We start from the raw sequence: 17,324 nt of genomic DNA on the forward strand, positions 1-17,324 counted from the left end.
TGAGATCCTTGCATAATATTATGGATATAAGTTTGCGGTTTTTAACATAAACAATTATTGCCTTCAGTATTCAAGCAAGTAGTATGATTGATGATGAGAATTTATTTAATGACTATTAAAGTTATAATTTAAGAAATACAAGAGCCCAAATAAAAAAAAAAGTCACAACTTGCATCATATTTGGAGGAATTGGAGATTAACTACAATATGGAGTTATATATTTAATTCTTGAATAATGGCAATAAAATGTTTCAAGATTTCTAGAGTTTGCATTGTTGGCATAAGATCTTCTAAATATTTTTATTCTGGTTGTATTGTGGCATCTAAGTTAGTTTTTTTTTTGTGCTATACCTCCTAAGCGTAGCTCCTTCAAATCCATTCAAATCCAAAATGGTTCAAACTCTAATGTGTGTTTAGAGATTGACGTTGTGATGACGATGATAAGGAAGATAATACGGAGTACTACATTTTCAAGGTAATATATGACATAATTACATACGTTTCTATGAACTTCATTTTCAACTAGGTTTATTCAGAAAAAAAAAACACTTCATTTTCTTTGTATTACCTCATCTTATGTATAACAAATTAAAGCAGATGACCTTAAAGCGAGCTGATGTAGCACCACTTGCTTTATTCCAAGCTCGTAAGTCAATAACTTAGCTTAACTTCAATGGTTTTGAGGTCACTTCAAAAGTGGAACACTCAAGCAGTATTTAATACTTATGAAGATAAGTTGCTAAGTTAATTATGATAACATGAACTCTTCGGTAGAATTGGAATCTCGAATTCCTTTCCTTTGTTCCTTAGCTTATTTCCTATATTTCTTATCATACATCATCTCATAACTTTAAAAACCACTTTTTTAAGTGTTTTGACTTTTATACTTTGTTGGGCATAATTACGCATCTAATGCGCCGTAAATTAAAGTTCTTTTGTTTTAATTCGTACTTGAATTACTACATCAATGAGTCCTACTCATTAGTGTATGAAGCGAAAAGATGTGTTGGATGTCAACTATTGACAAATTGAGTTTTCAACTTAATTCTTCATGTTGATCAAAACTACCTAGTATTTTGGATGTCCAACTGTCCTTTCAGACTTAGCCATAAAAGTCATTTATGAGAATTTTTATTTTAGAAATGCCTTTTCTTTCTTTGAGAACCATTCTCAAAATATTTCCTTATACCAATCGTTGGAAACATTATAATTCTAGAGAGTTTTACACAATATACGTGCAAAGTATAACCATTTATCAAGATAACATAATAAGTTTTGAAATACATGCAAACTAGAAACTTCAATCAACTTAGTAACGCTTTATTCAAATTTAATTTTTCCCATATGCTTGTATAAAATGATTCCAAAATCCCTAAAATCAATAAGTAATTAAGCATGCTTTTGCTTGTCTTAATACTCATTATTCTAAGGTAAGCAATCTAATTTCTAATAGTTCCATACTAATCTTGGTTGATAAGCCGTTGCATGTAATGCCTTCTTGACGCTTATCCCGTTTGCCACAACATCTAAGGACTCCTTACCGATATTGTTGAGTTTAGCCAAAAACGTACAACGTGTAATGTGATGCCTTGCTTTAGCATAACCCATCAACATACCTTACTTCCCCAAGTAAATGATGATGCCTCGCTTTAGCATAGTGCATCAATCTAATTTCGAGGTTTTCATAAGTGTCAATTTGGAATGGCAATTTTAACTCAATATCCTTTGGGACTTAGGGTTTCTATGTTGGTTTGATTTAAGTGAACTTAGCTAATCATTCAACATTAGAAATCCTATAGGCATGCATCTAAATACCAAGATATAAACAAATAAATAGATATATAAATTCATAGTGAACTAGCATGACCCCTTGAAAATTATCTTGAAGCATCCAATCTCCAATCTTCAAGCACACTTTGGAACCTTTTAGCTCTGTCTTCAAAGAAACGTCGTCTTTTGACTTTACCATCAAGCATGTAAGTACTAGAACTAGGATTTAATCTAAATTAACTAAGTACAAAAATAATTAACAGCACGCAGTCTGTATTTAGATTTAAAAAAATACATGACGGATCGCAATCCGTATTTTCTATCCTAGTCGGGCTATAATAGCCACTTTTGTAAAACCTGCATAAGAACATTTCTAATATTCCATTCACCCATTCACTTCTAAAGTGAATAGCCCATGCAAATATTTACAAATAATACAAGCAATAACACAACCATGTATTAACAAGGCGCGCACTAGTTACTAACTTTGGTCGTTAATCCAATTAACACGCCTAATTAAAACTAGTCGAGTTATTAACCAATAATTATGTCAACTAACGCACTCATTAAGCATAAAAAAAACACTTTTGACGCTCAAAATCGATTAGTGACGCTCCCACTAAAACCCGCATCTATCTTAATTGAATTATCTAATTAAATTTAATTAAGCGAACTAAGTCAATTTTTTCAAAATTACGCAATTTCTAGAAAAATCGAGTTCCTACCTCGTTTTAATAAAAAATCGTAAGTCCTAGTGCTTGAGTGGCCTCGAGCCACTCGCACTAGCTTAGGCTAGTGTTGGGCGCATTAGGTAGCCCTAGCCAAGCTGGCGCACTGCTGCTTGGTGCTGGTCTTCCAGCTGTAGTAGCCTGCGTGCTGGCTTGCTAGGTGCTGCCTAGCAGCCCTCGTATGTCGCATGCATTGCACGCCTAGCATGTGTGTTTCTGGCACTTCTTGGCAGCCCATCCATCCATGTGTGCCGGCGCTGGGTAATGCTTAGCAGCCCCAACATACGTACAAGCATGCTGCTGGCATTTAGCATTGCCTAGCAACCTAAGGCCCAGCAGCTATGCACGCAGGCCCCTCGCACACACCATCGCACACCCAGCCCCTTGTTGCCTTGCTCTCCTTCGGACACAGCCACACACACACACACATAATGCCCTCGGTCAGCAAGATTAATGTGGATGCGCGAGCTGCCCCTGCTGGCCAGGGTTTGCACTAAGGCTCCAAGCCTCGATTTTTTTTGGTGTGTACCTCGGGATTCTAATTCTGAGAAATTCATGTGATTTTATTTAATTCCAAATCAAATTTTGAATTAAATTTTGAGCAATTTTGAATTAATTTCAAGTTCAACTAAATTAATCCAAATTAGGTGCAACAACCAAAATTATTTCCAAGAACCATTTTTTAATAATTTTAGGTTGTTTTGAATCAATCAAAATTTTAGGGCATGCAACATAATTAATTTAACTCATCCAATGATTATAATAATTATGACTTTGACAAACAAACCAAATAAATTAATTAACCATCCAATGAAAATTAATTTATATCTTCGTCGAGTGCAATTACTAGATATATCAAGAATCACTATTATGGAGATAATTTGTTCATTCTTTTGGGTCGTCATTGTCTGTTGCATGATATGATAAATCATCTTTAAGCAGTCAAATAGTCCAAATCCCAATAAAATGGATCCTATGAGGTCATACACAAAGGTATTGAATTGAACGAGTATGAAGCCCATTAAATGGCCTCATGAGGTAATGACAAGCCATGTGAGTAGGAAGGCTAGAGTAAATTGGATTAGATTAGGAGTTTGTGCTTCACATGGACTCTAGTTATGTATGGGATATATAAATAGAGTCCTTGCCTAGGTTTTGATGACAAGTCATAATTCACCCATACAGTGAATTGTAAAGTAGACAACCAAACTCCCTAACCCTAATCTCTCTCACTCTCTCCTCCTCCCTGTCTAAAAGTACGGACGCCGGCCAAAGGTGGTGCACAGTGGTTGTGTGGTGGTTCATGGCTTGTTCATTCCTCTCCTCTCTCTGTAGAAAGTTGATTGTAGATTTCAATCACAGCTAACTAGCATTAGTGGAGGTTTTATTCTTGCCCGTGTACCAAGTAGAGGAATCACATTTGGGGTTCTAGTTCTCCTTATTGTTCTTGCTCGATCACTCGTGGAATCACGCTTTAAAGGTATAATTATATGTTATTTGTGTGTTATGCATAGATCTTGGTTATTAGATTCTTATGAATATAATTCATGCAATTCTGCTTATGGTATCTTAAGTCTTACAGTGGGATCAGTTTGCCTAATGCATGTACACATATTGATTATAATTCTTTGTTGTCCACAAATTTTAATTCAATTAAGAGGGAGAATAATTTAATTATGGGTCAATTATTATTTTAAATGTGATTTAACATACGGAATCATTTAATTTGATTTATTTTGCTCGATTTTAGCCTAGAATTGGACCGAATTTTCCCCCCTTTTTGTTCGAAAATTTCGACCCCGCAAAACCCTAATTCGAAAAATTTCGAAACCCTAACCCTAAAATTTTGATTTTTTGTTGTGGTTTTTGAAATATTTCGATTGTGTTATGTTTCATGAATTTAATTTATTTGATTTCATGTATAAATTATGAATTTTGCATGATCAATTATTTATTTTACGTGTTAAATTGAATTGGGAATTAATTTCATGATGAACCCTAATTTTGAGATTGAATGTGATTTGATTTAAAAATTAATTAAACCAATTTAATTTAATTATAACAAGTGTTGTTTAATTAAATTAAATCTCAAAAAAAAAATTGTTTTTGAAGTTGTTTTGGGCGCCAATAGCGGCTGGGTGGCGCAACTAAGGTGGTTGCCGCCAGTGGTGGTCCAAGAGGGAAGGGTGGGGGCGGGGAGCAGGTTCGGTCAGTGGTGGCAGCAACAGCAACACCGTGCAACAGTTGCGTGGCACTGCTGCTGCTGTTGCACATCGCTACTTGCAACGTACACCTGACGATGCACGGCCACCGTGGCTGGCTTCGGCTAGCCACACCACGGTGGCTGGCGCAGATTTCAAAAAAATAATCTTATTATTTTATTATAAAAATTCAGATTTAAAAAAAACACAGTTTTTATTTTTGAAAGATAATTGTCAAAATTAAAGTTGTTAGTTTTGATATGTTTTTAGGATATTTAGAGCAAAAGATTCTATATGGATAATAATTGATTAAATAATGAGGCTATCCCATAGTTATTTTAGGAAATCATTGATTTAAAATTATGTGATTGGCTAAGTAATTAGGATAGAATCTCCTAAATTAGTTAGGATGATCATGGAGAATAAATATGATTTATCGTTCCAGATTAAAATAAGATTTGATTCTATCTCATACCTAAATTAAAATATATGATATTTTATAATTGTTCATGAATAATATATGATATTATCTAATTATAGTTTTAAAATTTGAGATATCTAGATACCACATTTCCTTAATTATCTAATTCGATGTTGTAGTTTAGAAAAGCATGATGATTGATGAGTGATTTGTTATATGGAAATTTTTATAATATATGATATTATTTTTTTCTATATATAGACTAGTATGACCCATAGATTCTAAATACGATCTTCGCATCGTGATGTATTTTTGTAATCTAAATACGGTCTACGTACCGTTAAGTATTTGTAATTTATTTTATTTTATTTAAGTAGTAGATAGAATAGAATAGTATTACAGGTTGCAGTTAATCCAAAAGCCAATGGTGTAAAGGCCCAAAGGAGCAAGGTGGATGAGATCCATGAAGGTTTAAGTGGGAGCCTTTTTCTTTATTATTTTTTTAGGATTAAGGGGTCATACTATGTCATGTTTTATTTATGCATTAGTAGATTATGCATGTTAGATTTTATTGATGCTTGTGATGATGCGCTAGAGTTCACTAAATAATCACAACATAATAAATCTAGGTCCCGATAATATTGAGATTACTTTTCCAATTAGATACCCAATAACCCTTCGATTGTGAGTGGTGGGTCTGCCTCCGCAGGGTGTCACTAATTATCTTAGGTAATTTGGGATAAATCACGTTTTACACATTTAATTGGTTGTGCTCAACAAGGTTACCTAAAGCGTTTAGAACCTTGAAGCAAAGGGTAATAATTAAGCATGTGTTGGTAATTATTCAACCAAGAGTTACAATAGTTGTAATTAGTAAAGAGTTTACTTACCTTGAAAATGTAATGCTTGATGGCAGGGCCTCAGTCCGGTAAACTATTACACAAATAAAGAATCTTGGAATCAATTAATTCAATTGAGATCATTTAATATTGAATAAAGTGTCTTAAAGTAACCTATTTAATTCGCTTATGGTGCTTTAAATTTTATTAAACATAATTATTGAACTTTGCCTCGTTTTTGTTTGTAGATGTATAGCTTTAACGACAATACTAACTTGCCAACCAAATTGAAAACAAGGCTAAATCTCAGAAATTTCAAGGATTGGGAAAATGAGCTAAGAAATGTTCATAAGAGCCACAAGCTTGAAGCTCTTATGCATTCCCATTGAAAGAGGATTCACAGTGGGGTTAACTCCTGAAAGGCATGCAAAAGATGGTTCAAATGTAGAGAAAGTAAGGAATCTCATGTTAGCCTCTATTCCAACTTGTTGGAAGAGAAGGATTAAGGATTATGAGCCAACCTTACTGCGAGAATGCCTACATGCTATTTGTAGAGGTGGCATAGGGGCATTAGGAAGTGGAGGCATCATTGATAAGAATGTCAAGGAAATTGTTGATTCGATTCCCATGGTATATTACTCCTGGACTGACAGTGTAAGGTTTGAGACTTATAATATTCATTGTAAGATAATGGCTAGGAAACTCATACATGGTCAGTTAGTTAGGACCCATGTCAAGGAACTGATTGAGTTACTCAATTGGATGGATATCCTAGGGAGACCGTTTGATGATGACTTTGCTCATGACACTATTCTGTTTTCACTCCATGTTGGATTTGATCTCGTTAAGCTAATTCATGATGATGAAGGCTCTACAGTCACGCTTGTCGATTTATTGCTCAACCACACAAAGGAGTACTTGAAGAAAGAAGGAAGCTAGTGCTTCTATTGTGGTAGGTGGTCTTACCACTTACTAGGATGTCCCCATAACATGCCGTTGAAAACAAAAGGTAAGGAGTTACCTAATGTTTATGTTGTAGAAATTAACCTTACTTCCTCTTCCACTTGGGTATTTGATACCGATTGTGGTGCTGATATTGTTAATGACATGCAGGGGGCTTAAGAGTGACTAAAAGGCTAGCAAAGGGAGAGATGATGCTTCGAGTAGGAAATGGAGCAAATGTTGCTGCACTTGCTATTGGAAGCTATGAACTCAAGCTCCCATCTAGACTTGTTAATAACTGTTATTATGTTCCTGCGATTACTAAAAACATTGTTTCAGTTCCTGTTTTTGATACTGAAGGTTTTTCTTTTGAAATTAAAAAAAATGTTGTTTTATTTCAAGGAATAATTTGTTATAATCTAGCGCAAAATTGGTTAATGGTTTATATGTATTAGATTATACAACCCATGTCTATATTTCTATTGTTGCTCCTACCCTACGTAGGTCTAGCAGAATCAGAAACAAATAGTTTGTTGATATTTTATTAACTGAGGATTCCGAAATCTTCCTGTTGGAGAATGAGGAACCCACAACCTACAAGCAAGTTTTGGCGAGCCTCAACTCAGAAAAATGGCTTGAGGCTATGAAATCCGAAATGGACTCCATGCCTGAAAATGACGTGTCGGCCATAGTATACTTACCTAATGGGGTCAAACCCATGGGTTGCAAGTGGGTCTACAAGATCAAAACAGACAAAGATGGAAATGCCTACATCTATAAAGCAAGACTGGTTGCAAAAGGGTTCAGACAAATTCATGGTATAGACTATGATGAAACCTTTTCCCTAGTAGCAATGCTTAAGTCTATTTGGATTCTTCTAGCGATTGCTGCATTTTTCGTTCACGAAATTTGGCAGATGGATGCCGCCTTCTTGAATGGGTTCTTCACGGAGGATGTGTATATGACACAACCTAAGGGTTTTGAAGATCCAGAAAATCCTAGAAAGGTATGCAAACTTCAGAAATCCATTTATGGATTGAAGCAAGCATCTAGGAGTTGGAACATTCGTTTTTCTCAAGAGTGAAGAAAAACCTTGTGTATACAAGAAGTCTAATGGGAGCAACCTAGTTTTCTTAGTCTTGTATGTAGATGACATACTGCTCATGGGGAACGATATACCAATGCTTGAGTCAGTCAAGGAATGGTTAAAGAGTTGTTTCTGCATAAAAGACTTAGGTGACGCCGAATACATTTTGGGAATCAAGATCCATATAGATAGGTGTCAAAGGATGATTGGACTTAGACAAGAGACTTATATTGATAAGATCCTTGACAGGTTTGACATGAAAGACTCTAAGAGAGGATTTCTTCCCATGTATCATGGTATTATGCTTAGTAAAACTTAGTGCCCTTAAAAGTCAGATGAGTTGAAGCGTATGGCTAGTGTACCTTACGCTTCTGCAATAGGGTCCATTATGTATGCCATGATATGCACAAGGCTGGATGTTGCATATGCTCTAAGCGCGTGTAGCAGGTTTCAGGCAAATCTAGGGGAAGCACACTGGACAGCTGCCAAGAACATCCTTAAGTACTTGAGAAGGACTAAAGGATGTTGCATATCCTAAAGGAATGTTGGTTGTCAAGGGCTATACGGATGCAAATTTCTAAATAGACAGAGATGATTTCAAATCCCAGTCTGGGTACATTTTCTGTCTGAATGGAGGAGCAGTGAGCTAGAAGAGTTTGAAGCAAAGCACTATCGCAGACTCTACGACAGAATCTAAGTATTAGGGTGCGGTTGATGCAGCTAAAGAAGCAGTTTGGATTAAGAAGTTCCTTACAGAGATAGACATTGTTCCTAGTGCTCAAGAAAAAATTTGAGTTTTTACGTGACAACAATGGCACCATTGCTCAATCAAAGGAGCCAAGGTCACATATCAAATCCAACCATGTTGAGAGGAAGTATCACCTCATTCGAGAGATCGTTGGCAGGCGAGATGTCAAGATGAGCAAAGTTCATACTGATGAGAATATCGCTGATCCACTTACTAAACCCCTTCCACAGCCCAAGAATGAGGCTCATACTAGGGCAGTTGGATTGAAGCAAGTGATGTAATTTAAGTTGTATTTGTTTTGAGAAAACTTATTACATATGTAATACATTTACTTGCAGAATTATGTTTAATCAGAAATTTATTATTTCTCTTATTTAATTATGGTTTTTTATGTTAAATAAAATGTCCAAAATAATTATGAATTGATGGGTTCATCAAATCGATGATTTGGTAAATGAAACTTCACAAGTGAACTGAATTCATAAATTATTTAAGTTCCTAGTTGGAAATCATTAAATTGGACATAAATGATTTTAATAACTAGACTAGCTTGTAAGATTGATTGGATATCACAGTTTCATGGGTTGTAGGGGAATAGAGATGCTCGGTCAATCACATGGGTATCCATGAATGATGCATGATCGAACTATTGACCTACTTTGAAGTTCAAGTATAAAGCTTCCGCATATATTAGTGGATTCCTTTGACATGAGTGGAACATTGATTTCATTCAATGATTGATTTAACTATGGTACATCCAAACATCAATTCGTAAAAGGGGACTATAAAAGGTGTTTCCAGGTTACTTCAAAAGTTGAGTGGGAGCTTTGGTTGCCACAAGATTGGATTGAGTCTACCTATTTAATTAGGAATGTGTCATGGCCCCTTAAAGAGGGAGAATACAGAAAATGCATGGCCGTGCTCAAACGAATTACATAGTAATAATTTGTTTTGTAATTCTAACTTAGTTTTCAAGAAAATATTTGTAGATTAATATGAACTCGAGATGAGATGCAATCATATTAATAAATCAACACACATTGACTTAAGGAATTTGAATGATGCACACTTTTCTCAGACAAGTGGGAAATTGAAGGATTTATGTCTTTATCAAGTCCAATTACTAGATATATTAAGGATCACTATTATGGAGATAATTAGTTCATTCTTTTGGGTCGTCATTGTCTGTTGCTAGATATGATAAATGATCTTTGGGCTAGTCAAATAGTCCAAAGCTCAATAGAATGGATCCTATGAATCACACACAAGGGTATTGGATTGAACAAGTATGAAGCCCATTAATTGGCCTCATGAGGTAATGACAAGCCATGTGAGTAGGAAGGCTAGAATAAATTGGATTGGATTAAGAGTTCGTGGCTTGTTTGTTCCTCTCCTCTCCGTAGAATGTTGATTGTAGATTTCAATCACAGCTAACTAGCATTAGCGGAGGTTTAATTAATTCTTGCTCGTGGAACAAGTAGAGGAATCACGTTTGGGGTTCTAGTTCTCCTTATTGTTCTTGCTTGATCACTTGTGGAATTACGCTTCAAAGGTATAATTAAATGTTCTTTATGTGTTATGCATAGATCTTGGTTATTAGATACTTATGAATATGATTCATGCAATTCCTCTTATAGTATCTAAAGTCTTACATCAACATGTATGAATATTTCAATCATCCAATGAAGAACATCGTTCAAACATAAACATGAACAACATGAATCTCAAATCAATTTCCAAAATCATTAAAATTCAAAGTTTGTTCATTTAAGGTTTTAGTAGTTAAGATCTAAATAAATTATCCAATAAAGATCCAATATCTAAACATTTTGGAGGTCATTTATCACAATCTAACATAAACCAAGTCACTTAGAGCAATCAAATTGCAAATTTAAGCAAGTTCAAGTTTATGTGAAATTTTGAGCACTCCAAATCAATCATCCAAAAATTAGCAATTTCATGCAATAAAAGGAGGATAAGAGTAGTAGATCAAATACATAATCAACCATTATATGCCATAATTAATTAAGGTCCAAAGATTTTAAATTTTCTCGTTCCAAACGAAAAAATCCTTGAAAAACATGTTTCTGGGTGGATTTTTTGCTTCTAGAAGCCATTTTTTAAACATAATATGGGTAATGCCTGATTTAGAATGTAGTTTTCACCCAAAATTCACTAGTTTTTTGTCGAAATCTGGGTTCGTTAGCATAATCAAGCATTAGTCCGAATTTATTTAATTAAACCAAAACCCTAATCTAATTAGGTGTTAATCCAGATTTTTAAATCCATTTTAAATCTCCTTAATTAATTTTAGTCGTAAAAATTAAATACAAGAGGCTCGTGATACAACTTTTGGGTTTTACGGTGTTCCAAACACCATGTAGAAACCAAACCCCGCCCTGGACCACATGTACAATAATTACGACTAACTAGCACAATAAACATAAATCATAAACATGCATTAAAACATAAGAGAAATAGGAATTTCCCTTGAAGCGTGCTTCGCCACAAACTCGAACACGATCTTTGAAAGCCAGAAGCTTAGAACCACACATGCACGTTCCTCCTACTTCGCAGACCTACGCACTCGAACTTGGTCGGATTTTGTAGCTTAAACGAAATCACGACCCAACTCAAGAATATTACAAACTCCAAAGGTTTTCTCATGTTTTTTTTGGAGATGCCTTTTTGGAGTCCAACTATTGTAATTCATTCCCAAGGCTTGGTTGGGTATTTATAAACTTGACATCTTCAATCCCCTTGGTAATCTTTCCATGTGGGATTTTCATAAAAGTGAAATTCTAGCATTTAATTTAATTTATAAAATAAATTAAATTAAACAAACAAATAAACAAGCAACACATGTCAAACAACAATAGAGAGGTAGGTGAGGACCACAAGGGGAGAACCATTTCCTCCCTTGTGCCTAAAGTATGGCTAGACCCAATCCACGCGCTCCACTTGGCCGCGGGTAGTCTGCGGCCCCACAAGGCAGCATCGCGCACTTATAGGCTACTAGTGTGCACTGCCTATTGGGCTCGTGCTAGGAGCAGCTAGCGAGCGGCGCTTGGCTGCTCATGCTAGCAGCAGCTAGTAAGGCCAAGCACGCTGGCGTGCGAATGGCCTTGCTAGCACTGCTAGCATGCGGACTCGACCAGCTCACCCAGCCAGCACACACACGTGGCTGCTAGTCTTGTGGCCAAGCATGTGACGGGCTAACAACCCCTCCTTACCTAGCCCTTGCATGGCTAAGTTCTTACTAGACCATGACAAGGCTACGACTAGGTTTGTTTGACATACTAAATGTTGCTTGATTTAATTTCTCGTCTTGTTGGTTCCTTGAATCCAACGTGTGAGTACGTAATATCTTTATTGACGTATTTAACCCTTCGTGTTAATTCGTCGTCTTAGTTTGGTTACGCGATTGGGTGTGAACCGTTGAGTTCAGTCAAGAGCAAGTTGTAAGATTAATTATATCAATTTAACTGTTCGGAAGCAGCCTCTAACCAGACATTTTGATCACTTTACTTCACTGAATAATTAGCTTCCTTAATTCATTTCGAACCCTCTATCGGGATAATACACTTGTTTGATGGACATTGTAGACACCCGATTGTGTCTCCCCAAAAACCGAACCTAGTGACGAGTACCTTTCACGCCTTTAATTAACGAGTTCGGTGAAGAGTTAAAGAGTCTCGTGAAATTCCCTTAAGCCTTGACCATACCCCGACCTTAATCTTAAATTTACCTAAAACATTTTAATCCAAAATCATTTATCCCAAAATCATTCATTTCGTGCCCCTAAAATCATTCATTTTGTGTCCAAATCATAAAAACGTCCAATCCAGTCCATTTTGGTGCATAATCATGGTCCAATTGTTGCTTATTTGGATGGGGCTTGAAAAGATCTTTCTAATGACATATTATAAGCCCAAATCCGACTTATAACGAATAAATTATTGCCGAAATACTAAATCGGGCCTGAACCAAGTCTTACCGAAGACCCAATGATCAGGTGGAGGGTCCAATACCTTATTCCCAATCCTAAACCAATTAGAATTTATTATGATCTTCTAGAATCCTCTAGAAGGTTCTAATTTATCCTTTCTCTAAAAGATAAAGATTAAAGAATTTGATACTGAATAAAACATCTCTTTTTGATAATCCTAATCCCGGTCAAAACTTAATTATGTGCCGCATAATTTTTATCCAAATCTTAGATGGTTGGATATCCCTTGAAATTATCTTTCCAATGATATATCATAATCCCCATTCGATTACAAACGAAAAAGATATGATTAAAATACCAAACTCTATCCAAAACTGACATTGTTCCACTATTTTGATCGTATATCAAATTATAAAAAATACATCAATTTGATTCTAATTGGGTTAGAAATAATAGTTTCATAGCTTTCAAACGATATATTATTTATCTTTTTCCAATTTCTGGATTAAAAGTTATGATAAAAACAAAATTCGCAAAACTGCAACACCATCGCACCGCGACAGCACCATCGCGCCGTAATGGACCTGGGCGCCGCGATAAAAGGAGTTTTATTCCGATTTGAATTCGGATCTATTTTGATCACTTCGACCCTATTTTTTTCCCTATAAATAGAGGTCGTATCACCCCATTTTCAATCACCAACAATCATCATCAATACCCTCTCTAATACTTTCTCTCTCTCTCTCTCTCTCTCTCTCTCTTGATCCTTCATGCACTAGCTTAGCCTAAACATATCCTTGATATTCTCCCCAAACAGTCACAATACCTCATTCACGAGATTCGAATACTCCTTGCTTTTCTCGACATTGCCTTCGACCTCAAAGGGAAAGGTTGATAGTTCTGAGGGTTTGGTCCCAAATCTATATTTCAATTATTATTTGATTTATTTACTTTGTTGATTTAATCTTTCTTGAAGTTACTAACGTGTTTATTGTTTTAATAGCAAGAAGGGAGGAACATCAACGTAAGTAATTCAATTACTTAATCATTGATTTTCGAAGTAGAAATCATGTTTAGAATATTATTTTAATTCCTAGTATCATGTTAGGATGTCCATATGATTCCTAGTATCATGTTTAGGATGCTTATTATGATTTCTAGTATCATGTTTAGGTTAAAGCTTTAATTATGATTTTTATTAGTGACGTGCTAGGATTTGTTATTAATCCGTTTAGTATCATGCCTAGGATCTTACTATTAATGATGTTTTGATGATATAATTATGATGATGATTGTTGTGTCAATTAATTATATGTTGCTTGATTGATTATTATTGCTTGATCACGCCCCTTTTTGCAAGTTTAAAGGGAATTTGTACTTGAAATCACGCCTAATAAAATAATTTATAATTTGATTTAGGCTTAATATGACTTTAATTCAAGTGATCACCAATTATAGATTTGATTGTGCATTAATAATCAACCGACGTAGATTAAATATACTTAGGATTAATTTGATGTATGTATGTTGATCGAAAAGCGCACATGAATATCGTAAGAATTAAGTAGAGGCAAATTTAAGGCGGGGAAATCTCTTTTAGGTTGGATTCGTAACATCATCCCCGAATATCCAGTCATGGTTTTGGACTACTATGGACTTAGCGATCTCCATGATCGTGAATGGGGTGTAACCTTCGCACCTGTGAACGGTTTACAAGTTCCTAAATCTTGTTGGCGACTCTTCTATCTCTAGCTTCCTTTCCTTGGAGCGCCGCCATGCCTAAAAGCATGAACACAGTGGGGCTCAAAAGGTTGAGTTTGAAAGATTCCCTGCCTACAGACACCATTCCTTTCAAAATCAGAGAGAGTTAGTTTCATTAGGTCATTAGACTAGCTATTCCGAGTACTTAAAGAGAGAACAATCTATTTTGACAATCTGATAATCTGAGACACGATCATTCTATTCAACTTGTTGATTATTCTAAATTTGTTGATTGATTGTATTCTATTTATGTAATCTATAATATGTTTATCTTGAAGAACAATGAAATGCTACTCTCACCAGCATGTGGACGTACCTAACGTGTTGTTGGTGAACCATGTGATTTCAGTCAGTTTCATTTTTGTTATTTTGCATACAAAGGCAAAACTCAGGCGGATAGGCCTCTTAGTAAGGGAAGCTTGACCATACAAGATTGGGAATTTCCTCCTATTAACAATAGGAAATACGTCTTTGTTGTTTACATGGCCTCTCAAAGAGCAAGACTGTGAAAATGTATGGCCATGCTCAGATGGATTTTAGAAATCATCTGTACTTGACACTCGAACTCGGAATTTTGGGAAACACTTCTAGACGTAAAAAGGATGACAGTGAATCTTACCTTATAGTTATGAAAAGGCATTAAGTGACATAGGTAAAGGGTAATACACATACAACACACTTGTCCGGAAGGACAAGTGGGAGATTGAATGGAATATTGTCCTTCAAACAAGTGTATTACTCCGATAAAGGGTTTAGAATTAATTAGGGAAGTTAATTGTTTAGTGAAGTCAAGTGATCAAAATGCCTAGGTGGAGGCCGCTTCTGATCAGCAAGATTAATATATAATTAAGCTTACAGCTTGCTCTTGACTGAACTTTGCGGGTCACACCCAATCGTGTAACCTAACTAAGGTGACAAATTAATCCCAAGGGTTAAATAAGTCAATAAAGATATTACGAACTCAGATGTTGGATTCCGAGCTTAGAGCGTCGAACCCGAGCGTTGCACGTCGAGTTAATTCTAGGAATTCACGAGACGAGAAAGCGATCAAACGACATGACATGCTAGGCTCGCAAGCCTAGCACGAGACCTTGCCACACCATGCTAGTGGGGGCAAGGCTAAACCGCACCCTAAGCCCTCGCATAGGCCTAACATGGTGCTGACCGGGCATGCGGGGTCGGACGTGGCATCGCAGCACAAGCCCTCGCATAGGCCGAGCAGCATGCTGGCCGAGGCATGCGAGGCTGTGCGTGTTGGTTGAGCTAGCTGCTGCCAGCGCTAGTCGCAAGGCTAGCCCGCAAGCTAGAAGCGCCAGCAGCAAGCATGCGGGCATGCTGTGCTTACTGGCCTAGCCAAGAGCACAAGGACAACCCACAAGGCACCGTTGTTGCCCAAGGCATAGGCTGGCCAGATGGCACGCGCTTATTGGGGGAGTGCTTTCCTTGGGGTGCAAGGGGGCATGTAGTCCTCCCTTGTGGTCCTCACCTAACCCCTCTCATGTGGATGTCAAGTGTTGATTGATTATTTGTCTTGGTATTTAATTTAATTTAGAATTAAATTAAATGCTTGTTTTCTCATTTACCACTTCTCTCACATGGAAAGACTATTATGGGAATTGAGATGCTTTACCTATAAATACCAACCTTAGGAGTTGGTAATTTATACTTTGAGTAAAACTCAAAAAGGCATCTCCATAAGCGTGAGAAAACCTTAAAGTTTGTAAAACTCCAACGTTTGGTTCGGTCTTGTCTAAGCTATGAAATAGGAACCTTGTTTGGGCACTTGGGTGTGCGACGTAGGAGCATCTTGTGCTTGCAGATCTAAGTCTTTTTTAGGGTCCCTTTTCTCTCAATCTCTCTTATATGTTTATTGGTTTATTAATTGCATGTTTATTTGTGTATTAATTTGTGCATGTGGTCTAGGGCGGGTTTTGGTTCTGTACGGTGCTCGGGCACCGTAAAACCCAACAAACAATTACTCTTGCCTATTTATGGACGTACCCAACATTTTGTTGGTGAGCACATAAATTCAGTATGTGTTTCTTGTTTATTTTGCATTCATATTTATTCTTTCTTGAATCCATTATAACATAGCTCAACACCAGCTCAAAACATGTTGGGATGGATACATGTTTTGTTTGTGAAAAGGTTACATTGGGAAAAATTCGGGTGCCACATGTTCCTTTCTAATATCAATTCGCATTAACTTTTCACAAGAGATCATTATCGGGGGGTTATTTTTGGAATCTAGATCCAGTATTGGCGCACGAATTCGTGTTGCTATGACTGTAAAGGTGTAATAGACAATGTTCTCCTAAAGTCTTTTCTTTGTAGCTGTAGGTGTCATTCGAAGCGCGTTTACTTAAGCATGTGTGAATATGCTTGGAACTCATAAGAAAGTGGAAATTGACATTATACGATTAGGGACAAATCAAAGTAAGGAGCCGCCAACAAGCTTTTTAAAGAACTTGTAACCCGTTCACGGATCATTAAAAGGCAACCACGAATAAGGGACAACAAAAGGCAACAATGATTGACCCGTGAAGGTTATACCCTATTCATAATCCATGAGATTACTAACTCCATATAGTTTGGAACCATGAAAGGAAGATCAGGGATTATGGTACGAAGTGAGTTATAGAGTCACATTCGCCCGTATTGGCCTCTACTCGATTCTTAGAGGGAAAAGTATTTCCTGTGATCTCAAAGGCATCCAAACAAAGATTCAATTTGCTCCAAACTAAATTAGGCTACATTAATTGAATATTAATACAACACGTAATTCTAAATATTATTGATCACTTGATTAAACAACAAGATTAAAAAGGAACCTAAACCGGTTGTTCAAATTATCTTATTGGTTATTTCAATTACATAT

Source organism: Chenopodium quinoa, unplaced genomic scaffold (assembly GCF_001683475.1).
Source record: "Chenopodium quinoa cultivar QQ74 unplaced genomic scaffold, ASM168347v1, whole genome shotgun sequence".
NCBI classification, from domain to species: Eukaryota; Viridiplantae; Streptophyta; class Magnoliopsida; order Caryophyllales; family Amaranthaceae; genus Chenopodium; species Chenopodium quinoa.